The 13,762-nt window shown below is 39.8% G+C and overlaps 1 protein-coding gene across 1 annotated transcript in view; it reads right to left on the minus strand.

Annotated features, from left to right (window-relative positions):
• LOC306834543 (uncharacterized protein) overlaps positions 1-13,762 on the minus strand; it is a 164,371-nt gene that overhangs the window by 119,747 nt on the left and 30,862 nt on the right. The gene's annotated exons all lie outside the window — the stretch shown is intronic.

Genomic DNA, 13,762 nt, shown 5'->3' on the forward strand with positions numbered 1-13,762 from the left:
AGACGAGGAGATTAACAGCAGACTTTTCCACGGAAAGATGCCTGGTGAGTGATAAACTGTATGTGACTGAAAGCAGAATGAGTTTTCGGTTGTTTTTTACAATGTAAAGTTCCATTAAATAAAGATAGAGAAGGTACAACCTTGTCCACAGGGGGGAGCTCATACACAAAGCCGCAGGAGCTTTAAGAAATAAAAAGTGAAGTTATCAGTATATAACTTGCATTATTATTAATCATAATTTCATGTGCATCACATATATTTCCTCTTACACTGCCACACTATTCTGAAACTCAAATAAACAATAAAGTTTAACATTTATTGATTCAAATCTAATCAATTGCAATGGTTTTTTTTTTTTTATTTTTTTTTTTTTTACGAAAGACAGCATGGAAATACAAAAAAAAAAAAGGCTTGTTCTTAAAATCATGCGACAGTTCTCCGATAAGATTTTAACAACACGGCTTCAAGCCTTCACGTAAGCTGTTAGAAACCTTTTACATGCTGTCTTGTCCCAGCACTGGAGAGCAGCTCTCCCCTGACAGCCCTGCAGCATTCTGCCTGAAGAAGAGTTTCCCCTCTCTCAGAAGGCTTCCTAAGAGCTGACCAATCAGAAGAAAGTTGGCACATGGAGAGGGCACCTTAAAGGGCTTTCAGGACACCTTTATCAGGTAAATAAGGGGGTTCTTTTTTTCTGTAAATTATGAAAAGCTGCTCTAAAGGTTCAAAGACTTTGGACATGAACACAGAGAATAGTGCATCTTTATGAGGCTTTTTCAGTCTTTAAAAACAACTGCTGATAAAATCAATAGTAGTTAATGAAATCTGACAACCAGTATCACTTTGTCTCTGTATTCGTCTCCACAGTGATTCACAGTTCTCTCCGTAATAACCTTTCATTAAACCATCAGGAAGTAAGACGGCAATATATTAAAGAAATTACCATGGTTTCCATAACTGACATTAAAATCATTTCCTCTCTTTTCAGGATAACTGAAGGTGATATTAGCTTTAAAAAATAAAAAGGTGAAAATGTAACACCGTAGCATACAGTATCATCAAGAATATTATGCATGTGCTCCAGTTGGCTGTAGAAACTGGCCTCTGTGTTTGCTGCCGTGCCAGTATTCCCACTCAACGCCCACTCAGCTCGAGATGTTCTTTCAATGAGGACCTGCTGCTGCCTGCCTCCATTTCCAATGTCTGTCTCGCTGTCTAAGGGTGTTGAACGTGGGCTGCTGTCAGGACCAACAAATGGTATGAGGGTGGTATCATGCTCCCTGCCATCTATGATACACAACACTATCTGATATAAAAAGCTGTTACCCCGCTCAGTTCTCTCTAATGTTCTTTAGATCTTATGTCGCCAATGCAAATAGGGGGATTTCAATGAACAGTTATGACACTGTGATATTTCTCATAATACCATATGACCTTATATATGGCTTGTTTTGAATTATAAATGATGTGCTTATGCATATCAGTATCAGACATACAGCACACAGGGACTGCACAAGACATTTGAACAAGAATCACCTCACAATACAGATAATGATCGGAGGACTGAAGCAGAAAATATGATAATGTTCACAGCAATACTGCAAGAGGTTTTTTTTTATTATATTAGAGAAGTGATCAGATGTGCAAAAAGTAAATGTTCCTCAAAGAGAAATTAATTTTTGAGTCCATTACTGTAATGTCTAGAGTTTTATAAAGTAGCTAGACTTGTGTCAGTATCAATCCCTGATATAACAAACCAACGCAATAACACCTGCAGTTGATTTGTTTTGGTCTTTCAGGCTGTTTTCAAAAAGTAATTGTGTCCACACTTGTGTGATATCTTCCACATCTTCAATAAAACCTTCAGGTGCAGGAAGGACAAATGTTTCAGCACTGTAAGCCTTCAACATTGCATCCCAGTTTTGCTACGGAGCTCTCCACATCCTCAATAGATCCCCGGCCGAGCCTAATGAGACACAAACACACCCCTGAGGCTCCGGCTGACTTGCTAAACACTGCGTTGTTGAACAGCACCGCAGTGTTGCAAATTAGCATTTATGCCCACATAAAAATCCATTTACTGATCCATTAGCTTAGCATAGTGCTAATGAGTTGCTGGTGATGACACGCAAGGGACTTTGGTTAGCAAGCGGATCGTCATTAAAGGTAGGCACTTACAGGGCAGCAGCTTCAGACATGAAGACAGTACATGGCCTCAGCTGGAGAGAATCTGAACTTCCTTTTTGAAAAGTTAACAACAAATTCTTTCTTTCTACTCTTCTAAAATGCTGCCCAGACAGCTGCATGTCCAGCCTGTGGGAAGTGAAAGTGCTGCTGTCTCATGAAATCTGTTGAACCATCCTTCAAACTAACTATGAGGAGGCGGCAGCACTCAACAATTACAACCCGTCCCAGAAAAGCAGAGCAGCACTGGCTGCAGAAGACAGTTGGCAAGTGAAAAGAATACAATCAAAGGTATCAATCGACTGATCCCTAAGCAGCTTAGAGATTTCTGTAGAGATGTTTGACTTATTTTCGTTGCCCTTTCCTCTCTATTATCACAACAGACACTTTGATGTCAGATCCTGACCTGCTTAGCTGAAGTTAGCATATGTAAAGTGTAGAATCATCCCATATCTGCTTGACACCGATGACTGCGAAAAGCAGACATGCAGCTAAATTAAACGTCATTCACACCACTCGGTGCATTCCTATGAGAAGGGGAGCTGGCAGAGCGGTATCAGCATCATCTGGATAATGTTTCCCTTCTGCCAAAGCTTTCCAGTCCGGGTCCCTTTGCAGTGCTTCCACAATGAAAGGGAGACGGCTCCAGGGGGGAAGATGAAGGTATAAAATGGTCGTTTTGCTAGAGCAACACAAGCTAATTTATCATTCTCCAGGGGTCAGGCGACGCTCCCTTGGTTGTGAATTTTAATGTTGTTTTTTATGGGTCTTAATAAACTCTATTTTGCTGCAAGCGTTTATGCAGAAGAGCACAACATCCTTCACTCGGCTCATTTAGTGAGTCAAGGAGAGACGGGCCGGAGCCAAATTTAACCAATGGAGTCATCATTTTCTTACTCAAGCGCGACAGTCAGGTGAAATATGGAAGGTATTGGAAAAGTTATGGGAGTCATTCACATGTTTGCTGAAGAACCTTGCTGAAAGTTAGATTGTGCATAGATAATAGTGTGTATTATTCAGACGTAGTTGTCCTAATATTTCTTAACCCTAGAACACTATCGCCGGGTGATTTTCACCCAAGCAAATGTATTCTCATGATTTTAATTATGTTGCGTGTGTCTGAGTGTCATGGGTCCCTGAGTAGCTTCAGAATTGTCTTTGTCGTCTTTGAAGGCATGAGTGTTCACCTTCTCCAAAACATACTCTTCCTACAGGCACGTGTTTGCGTGATTTTCAACCGAAATAGTTTCTCGCTCCTGCAGCTGTTCATGTGTCAAGGAGACTGTGCCTTCACCAGGGAAGTCTCACATGTCCCAGGAAAGGGTGGATCAAAGATCACAGTTTCATTATTTTTATTTTATTTTTATTTTTTTTCTAATTTTTCTATAATTTTTGAGCATTTTTATAGGGTCCCCCCATGATACTTATTTTCATGTTGGACATGTCGCACTTGGAAAATAAAAGAACACCACTCAATTTTAATAATAATTTACACTTTATAATAATCATGTATTATTTATCATGTATTATCATGTATTATCAAGTCGGCCTGCAATTTATCATGTATTATCATATTTTGATATATGTTGATGACAAGTACTTTTTATTTGGGATATTATATCGTGTAAAAATCAATTAGTGATGGTGTTACTAATTTAAGCGTTAGTGTTCTGGGGTTAAATAAGAGCATTAAAAGCTGGAATTATGTGTGGTAAGAGAATCAGAAAAAATGTGGCGCATCCTCATTTTATCAGGAATATTCAGGTTGACCATACTTTAAAATCCCAAAAGCAGGACTCTGAATGGACCATTCTGTCTTTCACAAATCATGTAAGCATCAATTATGCATTGGAATTTTTTTTTGTAACCCGGTTACTGACAATTACTTTAGCACTTTGCACACCTACCCTGAGCACCTTTCAATGCCATGGACTATACTTAATATTCACAGCTTTTCCATTGCAATTCTCTTTACAAAGAGAGGAGTAAGCCTTTCGTGACCTATTTGGAAAAGACCAACTTTCTTTTCATCTTGACAGCCAACCATTAGCATACTGACAGGCTATGATTCATAGCAAGCAATGGCCTTGACAACAACACATTGATGGATTGACACACATACAGACAAATCAATGTTTCATTCCTGATGCATGGTGGATTTTATGTTGTTGTTTTTTTTCTATCGTCTTATGTAGACACAATGAGTTCAGAATATGATAAATGTTTGTAGAAGTGCATTATAAAAAGTAGAACATTACAAGTGTTGCCTTGATTGTTGGAAAAATCTCTCGAACAAATGTGTTTTTGTCTGTGTGAAACAGGACGACCACTGACAAACTGGGAAGTCTGATGCACCTTATCATACCAAGTCAAATGTATGTCTCTCTTTAAAACTTTGCTGTGGCCGTTTCTGCAACACTCATCATTTCACACGACACCTGCGCTTTCAGACACCTATAGTCACTATAGAAATTGGTGATTTGGTGGTTGGCTTGATCCTTGCTTGCTTTTGAAGACTGTAAAAGGCATCCATATTAATGTAAGTCTATTTCAACGTAAAGTGTTATTGGCGCTGCTAAAAGTCATGATAAGTTGTTCCTTCATGTGACAGGCTGCCCTTTGACCACCCTGATAAGATAAGTCAGGGGTCCTATTTTACCATTGACCCATTTATGCAGCAGGAAATTCTCTGTGATAAGGGTATGGATCTATATGCAGGCCGACTTGACTTGTTTATTGAATTTTAAAAGGTTGAACGGCACCATTTAACACTGGGGTCAATTCATCACACGATTTCTTCCTGCCACATCTGTCTAACTGATCCCCTGCCCTGCACGCAGACCATTAACAGGCCTACTGCTGAGGACACAACTGCTTATTTGAACGATTATTGCCTTTGGACTCGACAGCAGCTCCTCGTCTCTTGTAGCCACACAAAGAGAACATCCAGATGTCACAGAGGACACAGAGTACTCATGTTAGGGGAAGGACAAATGTTCATTTTATTACAGAGATAAATGAGAGACGTAGCAGACTCCAAGTCAAGTGCAAGGCCTGATAAGACCTCATCCGAATCACAGTACACTACTCGAGTACGGCCTTTAGTCATATTGCTTTTAATGAAATGAAACACAACTGAATAGGGAAATGAACAGCCCTGAAGCTGCAGGACACTGATTGTGTTTTTGCATAATTTGGTGAAGAGGTGCAGGGTTATATATTCTATTGTGTCAACAAATCTCGATAAAAGACAAAAAAATAACAATTAGTCCTGTACATACAAACAAATGATTTTTGCATGGCCAGATCTAGGTTATTGGAGTGTTTCATGAATCTCATTGTTGTCCCAAAAACGTCAAAATCACATTAATGAGCTAAGCTGTTAAACAAATTAAATGTTCCTGCTTTGTGAAAGACTGCAGTTTTTAAAAAAATGTTTATTCAGTCTAAACATATACCAACTTGGTGCTAAAAATACATTAATGTGCAATGCAAACAGTGCTCTACAAATGCCCCCTCTCCCCCATGTTAGAATATTTAAAAAAGTACAGTTCTTACTTTTTGACCTGCTGATAATCAGATTTATGTCTTCAGTAAGAAAAATATGCTTTAAATTGAGAGCCATATATAATCCATGTGCATGTCCATTGAAGTACTCTTAATGCCATGGTGTTTTATAATGAAAGAATCTCTTGGGTCTTTTGAGAAACAAAGATCACATGTATGACTGCCTCTTTGAATAACCATGATTGGTCCCCATTCTTCTCTTCTTTAGACTTGATTAGCAATATTACGTACCTTTTTGTGTTCTCCGTTCAAGACTATTTGTAGCTTACAGCGTTGACCTGCTATGAAAATCTGCTCCTGCATGTTCTTTGACCCAGAAAGAATGCAGTTAATCATAATAAAGATGGTTATTGTTCATGTAATTATAGTCAGTAAATACATCTGAATAACCTGGAGCTGTCTATCCATTCATACTTGCGCCCACAGTCCCACAACGGGTGATTAAGCACGATCCATATTCTCCCACCAGTACAAACTCCCCTTTCCATGCCTGCAACCAAAGTAACCAGATATCCTCAACTGTGAAATATGTAAACGTGGAAAAAAGTGTCCGTCATTGCAGGCAGTCTGTCATTGCCAGTCTTGATTAGCTCAAACTCTGCTGAGCTCAGTGTACTGTCCCAGCCCTCCTGACTCCAAGACGAGGTCCTTTGGGATTTAGCTGTGACAGATTGAGGGTGTCAGGAGGGACTCCCAAGGGTGTGTGTGTGTGTGTGTGTGTGTGTGTGTGTGTGTGTGTGTGTGTGTGTGTGTGTGTGTGTGTGTGTGTGTGTGTGTGTGTGTGTGTGTGTGTGTGTGTGCGTGCGTGTGTGTGTGTGTGTGTGTGCAAGTGTGCAGAGTCGTGCAAGTGTTTGATATCCGTTTAAGCGTGTGTGTGTGTGTGTGTGTGTGTGTGTGCATGCATTTGCCTTTGTGCAACAGTGCATAATCTAATGTGTGCTCATTTATGTGTATTCTCTGCCCACATACTGTCGTAGTGCATGTATGTGTGTGTGTGTGTGTGTGTGTGTGTGTGTGTGTGTTTGTGTGTGTGTGTGCGTACGTGCGTGTGTGTATTTGGGTGTGTGATTGGTTGGAGGCTGAGTGTACAAGGGCCAAGATCTCGTCTGTGAATCACATGTCTCCCATCAGTCTGACAGCATTAAGCCGAGCCCAATCAATACCCAGAGGGCCTCCAATCCCTCTGACTGAACGACACACAGAGAGACAGACACACCAGAGGGTGACTGGGAAAGGGTGAGAGGGGGAGACAAAGAGAGTGTGATAGAGAAATGACTTGTAAAGTGATGGATAAGACTGCTGAGTCCAAGGCTGCATTCACATTACAGTGTCCCTGATATCGTTAATGTCCTTGCATTGGACTCATACATTGTGCTGTTTTCTGTCTCTATGGCACAAACATGCAACCACATAGATAATTCTAATAACATGAGTGTCTAGTTTTCTCAATAGCATATCCTGAAGATTGCAAAACATGTTTAACATGAATTAAGATGCTTTACCAGAAAATAAAGAAATCAATCCTCTGTCATTTAGGCAAAGTTAAAATGAAAGTTAAAGTAATTTGCATTAGAATAGATGAGATTTAAATATACTACACACTGCCAAAACAATTGCAATTTAAATGAAATAGAATTGATATTCAGCTCACAAAACAGGTGCATAAGATGTGGAGACAGAAAGCAGACAGATGCAGAAATAGACAACAATCAATTTTGGAAAGTTTGAAAACTGACAGAAAAATTACATAGGCAGAACAACAGAGGAGCTACACACCTCACATCTCAACAAACACGCCAAACAGGCGGAGACTGCAGAAAGTTCCAGGGAAAAAGTTGCATCTTTAGTGACAGAGTAATTCATCCAGGGGTTTTACTCATTTATCAGTACGGAACTACGCTTCTTTTCTGGTTTGGGTTGTTTTTGCAGGAGGTGTTTTTCTTGCCCTGGGCGCAGACCTTCCCTCTGGCTACGCTAACAGTGCTGTCAGGGGTGAAGAAACACCAGAGAAGCTGCATGCCACAGTCTCCATGTTCTATTGAAAGATTCACTCTCTCAATGCCTGACTTCACTTTTCCATTACTAGCTCATGGTTCCTCTTGATGCCATTGTTTGAAAATGTAACAAATTTAATCATGCTGCAGTTTACTTAAGGAAATTGGATTCTCGCAAGTGAAAAGGAGCAGACATAAGTTTGTGCAGGGTTGAAAAATTTAAGCAAAAATGCATGTTTTATCAAAGTTGCAAAAAAAAAAAAAAAAATTATTTTTTTATTTTTTAGAGTTGTATAAGATATAGAACTGGCTTCAAATGGTCCATCCCTCTGAATCGTATGCCTTCAGGCCTATCAGTTCCATTAAGCAATTCATGGTCTTTTGACAGCTGCACTCCAAATCAACTATGAGCTGCACACAACTTGCTAAAAGGAGTGTTGTCATGTTCAATGATGACAGAATTGTCTGATGTTTAATGTTTTTTTCAATGATCATTTTATCAAGGGTGGTATTGCGTAGGAATATAACTTTATTCAACGTGTGTTTATTCCCCAGGAATGCCATGAATTTCACAGTCAATGCAACTACTTCACAACCGTTTACAAGGGTAAATATTCTGCACTAAACGTGGAAAAGAATGTCGTGCAAATATTCTCATTTCATCCATTTTAAATGATGACAGACCGCTGCTTCAGTTTTTTGCCACTCTGTTCAGGTAGTTGACCTGACTTGTAGGAGCATAAACTATTAAAGAGTTTGACATTTCCCTCAGGGGCTAGAAAAGGTCATTAGTGACAGTGACTGTAATTGTAAATTAAATAAATCTGACATTACAAGTTAAAGATGTCTACCTCAAATGGACAAACTAACAAAACAAACGAGGAGGAAAAAACACCTTAAACCGGACAGCTAAAACCAAATCAGCTGCTGATGAAGTTAAAGGAGCAAAATGTAACTCTGACAAATATCATTTAAAAATTGGTGCTGCAGTCCAAATCCAAAACATTTCAGAGAGCTGTTTCCCCCCCTCCCTTTACTCCCTAGAGTTCATGCACACTCAGGCTCCCATGTCGCAGATGCTGAAGCTTCATCCAGCTCTGCATCAGTCAAGAAACCTGTCTACGCTCTAACACTCCTCCCTTTTTTCAAAACCGTCTGCAATATTATCCTGGTTTTACCCCGATTCTGTTCATGGAGCTCTTAAGAAAAACTCAGAGGCTTTTTTATTCGGATAGAATTAGTTACCTCTGAACCAGCGCACGTGCCCGCTTCCATCGCTGCGACACCAGTTGGGTTTCCCATGATATCCGGCTTCCAAAACAACCGTGTGGGGGCGCCTTAATAATATAATAATAATATTAACTTTATTTATATAGCACTTTTAAAAACAACTGTTTACAAAGTGCTTTAAATATAAAAACAAATACAAAACCTTCAACATGTACAAAGCCTTAAAACCGTCTGTCTTGCAGCATTATTTTTAGAGAAGCCAGCTCTTCAACTTAACAGGTTTCTTTCATGTTTAATGATATACAGTAGTTAGGGTATGTTATAATTCAGTACACATCTTACATATTGGACGTCTAAACATTTGCATGAGTCCTACAAAAAAAACACAACTTTGAAGGTACTTGAGTAAAGCGTAAAGGGATATCATGACCTGACTTTTAACATGTTATCTCTGACGTATAATCACAGGTAGTGTATCCTGTTGCAGAATATGCATGGATGTTTTCTTCATGTATTATGTTAATTCAACTTATTTGTTATTATACATGAACAATTTGAACGTCAACACATTTGTACACTTTTGCATGCTCCTGTGACATTTTGTTATCCTAAGTTTGTATTCAGTTTTAGATTTTTTTTCTTAACTGAGACTCTAAAGCTGCTGTCACAAGTGAAGTGAAGTACAGTAGGTGTGGGATAATAGTTATTTTTTAATAGATACACACATACTATATATACATACACACACATGCAAACACAAAAATACATACACACGCATGCACACACAAAAATACATACACACACATGCACACGTGCACACATACACATATGCAGACATACATACATACATAGAGCGGGTGGATTATGGATGGAGAGGAGAAAGAGAGAGAGGGAGCAGAAGAGGAAGAGAAGCAGACAGATCAAGCATGTCTTGCTCAGTGTACCCGGGGGGGGGGGGGGGGACATGTCCAGATGGCGCATTGGAAAGTATCCTCTCTTCGTCCACAAGAGTCCTGTCTCTCATGCAACACAGAAGGCTTGACTTCCTGCATATTACTGTCTGCGGTGTTTAATCTTCAGGAGCTCTCGTACTTTAGTTTTTCTTTGCTCTGAACTTGGGTCACTTGCTGGTTTTCTTCAACCAAACACAATGAAGTAATTAAGCTACTTTGGTGTGTTGATGTGTGAAATCACGTCCAGGCCCAACTGTCTGCCCATAAAAACATAATGAAACATTTACTCCCTGCAAGTGTTTGTGAGTCTCTGCAAAAGATAAGGAGGCATATTTATCGTTTGGTTCACAAATGGCTGACTATTATTTTCATTTACTATCAAGAGAAAAAAATGGTTCTAGTCAGCAGTGCCGCTTTTCAATTGGGTTTATAATGTGTGCGTCTTTGGCATGCAAATCAATGAGTTAGCAAAGCGGTGATTGGAATTCCACACTTATGGGTATTTGATCAGAATTTGCACCAGGATCCACTGGGCGAGTCGATCAGGGGTAATTCACTATGAAATATCCAGAGTTACGCTTCGGTGGGTGCATCTGGCCCCCACCATTCATTTTGTTTAGCCATTCCAATGTGGCAATCAAAATGAATTAGCATGACAATTTTATTTCTGAAAAGGCTCAGGGCGGCCCATTTTTATTGATGAATTTCAATAAGGACTCGACAAAAGGTCCTTTGAAATTGACTGCCCCTCCCCCCCACCCGTTTCACTTGACCTTCAGGTATCTGTGTCTCTTCTGTGTATGAGTGTGGGCACCGTAAATGTCCATATCAGCCGTAATCGTTTTATATCACCGTCTAGAGCTGTATTAGTCAGGGCTTGAGAAGGTAAGCACCTGAGGTGATGAAAAGGTCTGAGTAGATGATGATAATCATCATAAATCTCCTCGTGTGTTGTGTTAGACGGTCGAACTGCTCATTCTAATCTTTTCCTCAATTTGTCAAGAGGGTTTAATATTTTGTAATTTGGATGACTGATGATTAGTTTTCGACGGTATTGAAGGTGATATAGGTGTATGAAATATCACTCCTGGTAATGCTCTAAGATTTAATGTACTTCCTTTGTAAGGTAGGAACTGAAGGAAGATTTGAGCCAAAAGAAGTTATATAACCAAAGTGCAACAGTCCACAGAAGTTGTTTAAGCAAACTGGATTCACAAAGTTAGTTTTATTACAAACAGAAATGCCAAAAAGTGCTACATTTCAGTTTATTAAGTGTTTTGTTTTCCTTTTAGTTCAGAACTGCTGCAGTAAGGCCCACTGAGATGTGGTAATTGGTTTTATAAATAAACTTGGCTGGACACCTTTTACCGAAAAAAAACCCATGTAGCTGGAGCCTTAATAGTCAAAGAAATGACGCTGTTTCATACACACATTTTTACACCCTCCTTGGCTAATGTGGGTTCGCAGATGAAGAAGTCCGCTCTGATTATTTACTCTTCAACGCAGTGCTGAAATGGTAATTAAATTAATCAAAAACAATCAAGAGAAAATGTATCCTCACAATTGGAGTAATTAAACTCTTTATCCTTTATCAAGCAGGGCTGTATTTGTATTCTATAAAACAAACTGAGGGTGAATTGTGATTGTGCAAGAGTGAAAGCAAAGCTTTCACCAACATTGATTGTGTGGTTTGATGTGGTTACAGGTCAAACACACAATCTCTATCTCACAGTTCATACAACCAATTAATGCCAATCATCCTCTCGTAACCTGAAACCAAATTCAACAAAAGACTGTCAAAATGTTTACATCTGTAAACATAGATATTTCAATGCTAGGGATACTTTGGCATTTGCAGCAGCCCTTAAGTGGACACTGAAGAATCAGAATCAGTTTTATTGGCCAGGTATGTTTAAAAAACAAGGAGTTCAACTTCGTCAGACTGTGCTCTTCAATGTACACATTAAATATTTACAATTAAGTAAAAAATATATATACAAGCATTTAGAGACTAATATGTACAAGACTAAATAAGGTAATTGTGCAGTGGTGAGTAGTGCAAAAGGATGATGAAGTTAACGTGATTAATTAATTGTCTTTACAGGATTTACATTATTGTGCGTAGATGATCATTTAAACTAAATAATGAAGGAGCTGCAGTTTCACACACTTTTGAATTGGGGGTTTCAACACCACAGGTTGCCACTTTAGATTACTGAACTGAACAACATTGCAATCCAGTCAGTTATACTTCTAGGACTGTCGTTGGTTGATCTTTTTTTCTGACCATCTCAGCAGTGATTTCCACCTAACCATCTAACACTGTCGTAGCACTCAAAGAACAGACTTGTAGACATGATAGGCAGTAAAATAAATCCTTTGGGCCGCACAACTAGATGTAAACATTTTCTATACTGGTCTGCCAGGTTGACCAACCAGCCAACAAACACTGCCGTTCTTCGAACCACGCAAACTGCTTCATAAATAAAAAATGAGAACTGCGAGTTTCAGGCATTTTTAGAACCTCTCCATTTTCCTCACTAAAATTTAATCCATTGCACCCAAACACATTTCAGAATATAAAATGAGTGCATGTGCATCGAAGTGCTCATTTCTACGCATTACAGATATTTTTCAGAACTGCTGCATTTGCCTGAACTTTAACTCTGAGGGCTTTCATGGGATGGATCAAACATCCATCGATCATTAAAAATCACAAACTGTATCTCTTCAGCACCTCCATCACAGCGTTTACCCCACTAGAGCAGCTCCTCCAACACTCCTGGAGGCATTACAGGCAGGAAAGTGTACAACCACATCTTGCGTCACCACAGCGAGACGGCCATTATTCACGGTGCCTCCTGCAAGGAGCTGTCAACAGCATAACTGCAGGCCTGCTGCTACAGGATTTTAGGGTTTTCCAATGATAAACCGAGGGGGATCTGATGCCCTGGGATGCTTAGCACTACCACTATCTCTGCTATCATCAAAGAGCAGCTGGTGCTTGATCCGGCCTGGATCAAAAGGTGAAGGACAGTACTGTCCCGCGGTGCTACAAGAGACCTCGGGATGCCATGCTGAGAAAGATAGAGAGGAAATGCTGTAGTGCCAAGAAGAGGACGGTATAATTGAGACCAAGGGGAGTCCATCTTTGGTCCAAGGGGGAATCCTAAAAGGACTCATCTTTGTTTCTTCAAAGTCGAAAGCTTCATGTCACTCTGCTCACAGATCTGTATCCCTACAACCCTGGAATCCGATAGAGATACAAGCAGAATCAGATCATTATCATAAGGGAGAAAAGAAGACTTGAGGGGTGGAAGCTCTAACAAGTTGGCGACTGCCCCTCATTGGTTTTCTGCAAGAGGGTTCTTAACCGACTTCTGAGTGAAACATCTTTTCTATCTTTTTAAATCTCAGCTCTGTTTGTGTCCAACTGGCTTTGTTCTATTGATGTTCGATGGCCGAGGAAGTAGCTGCTGGCCCTGATCGTTTGGAAGCACATCATGTGCCTCCCAGAGGCACGTTCTCATTAGCTTCAAAAGTGTATCAAAGAAAACAAAACGAAGACCATGAGAAAGATAGGAAGAAAGAGAGAGGGAAACAACAAGACAGAAAGACAGAGAGAGAGAGATCTGGTTTGCCTCACCATTCATCATCATCCATCTGTCTTAAAGGCTTGGCTCAGATCCCGCACGGTGGAATATGTTGATTAGCAAGAATGGAGGAACAACAGCAAAGGAGAGCGAGGGATGGAGTGATTAGTAATGTAAAAGGAGGATAGGAGGAGGCGCAGTGGATGAAAGAGGGTGAAAGGAAATGAAGCGAGAGGAACAGAAG

This window comes from Symphodus melops (genome assembly GCF_947650265.1).
Source record: "Symphodus melops genome assembly, chromosome: 13".
Lineage (NCBI taxonomy): Eukaryota > Metazoa > Chordata > Actinopteri > Labriformes > Labridae > Symphodus > Symphodus melops.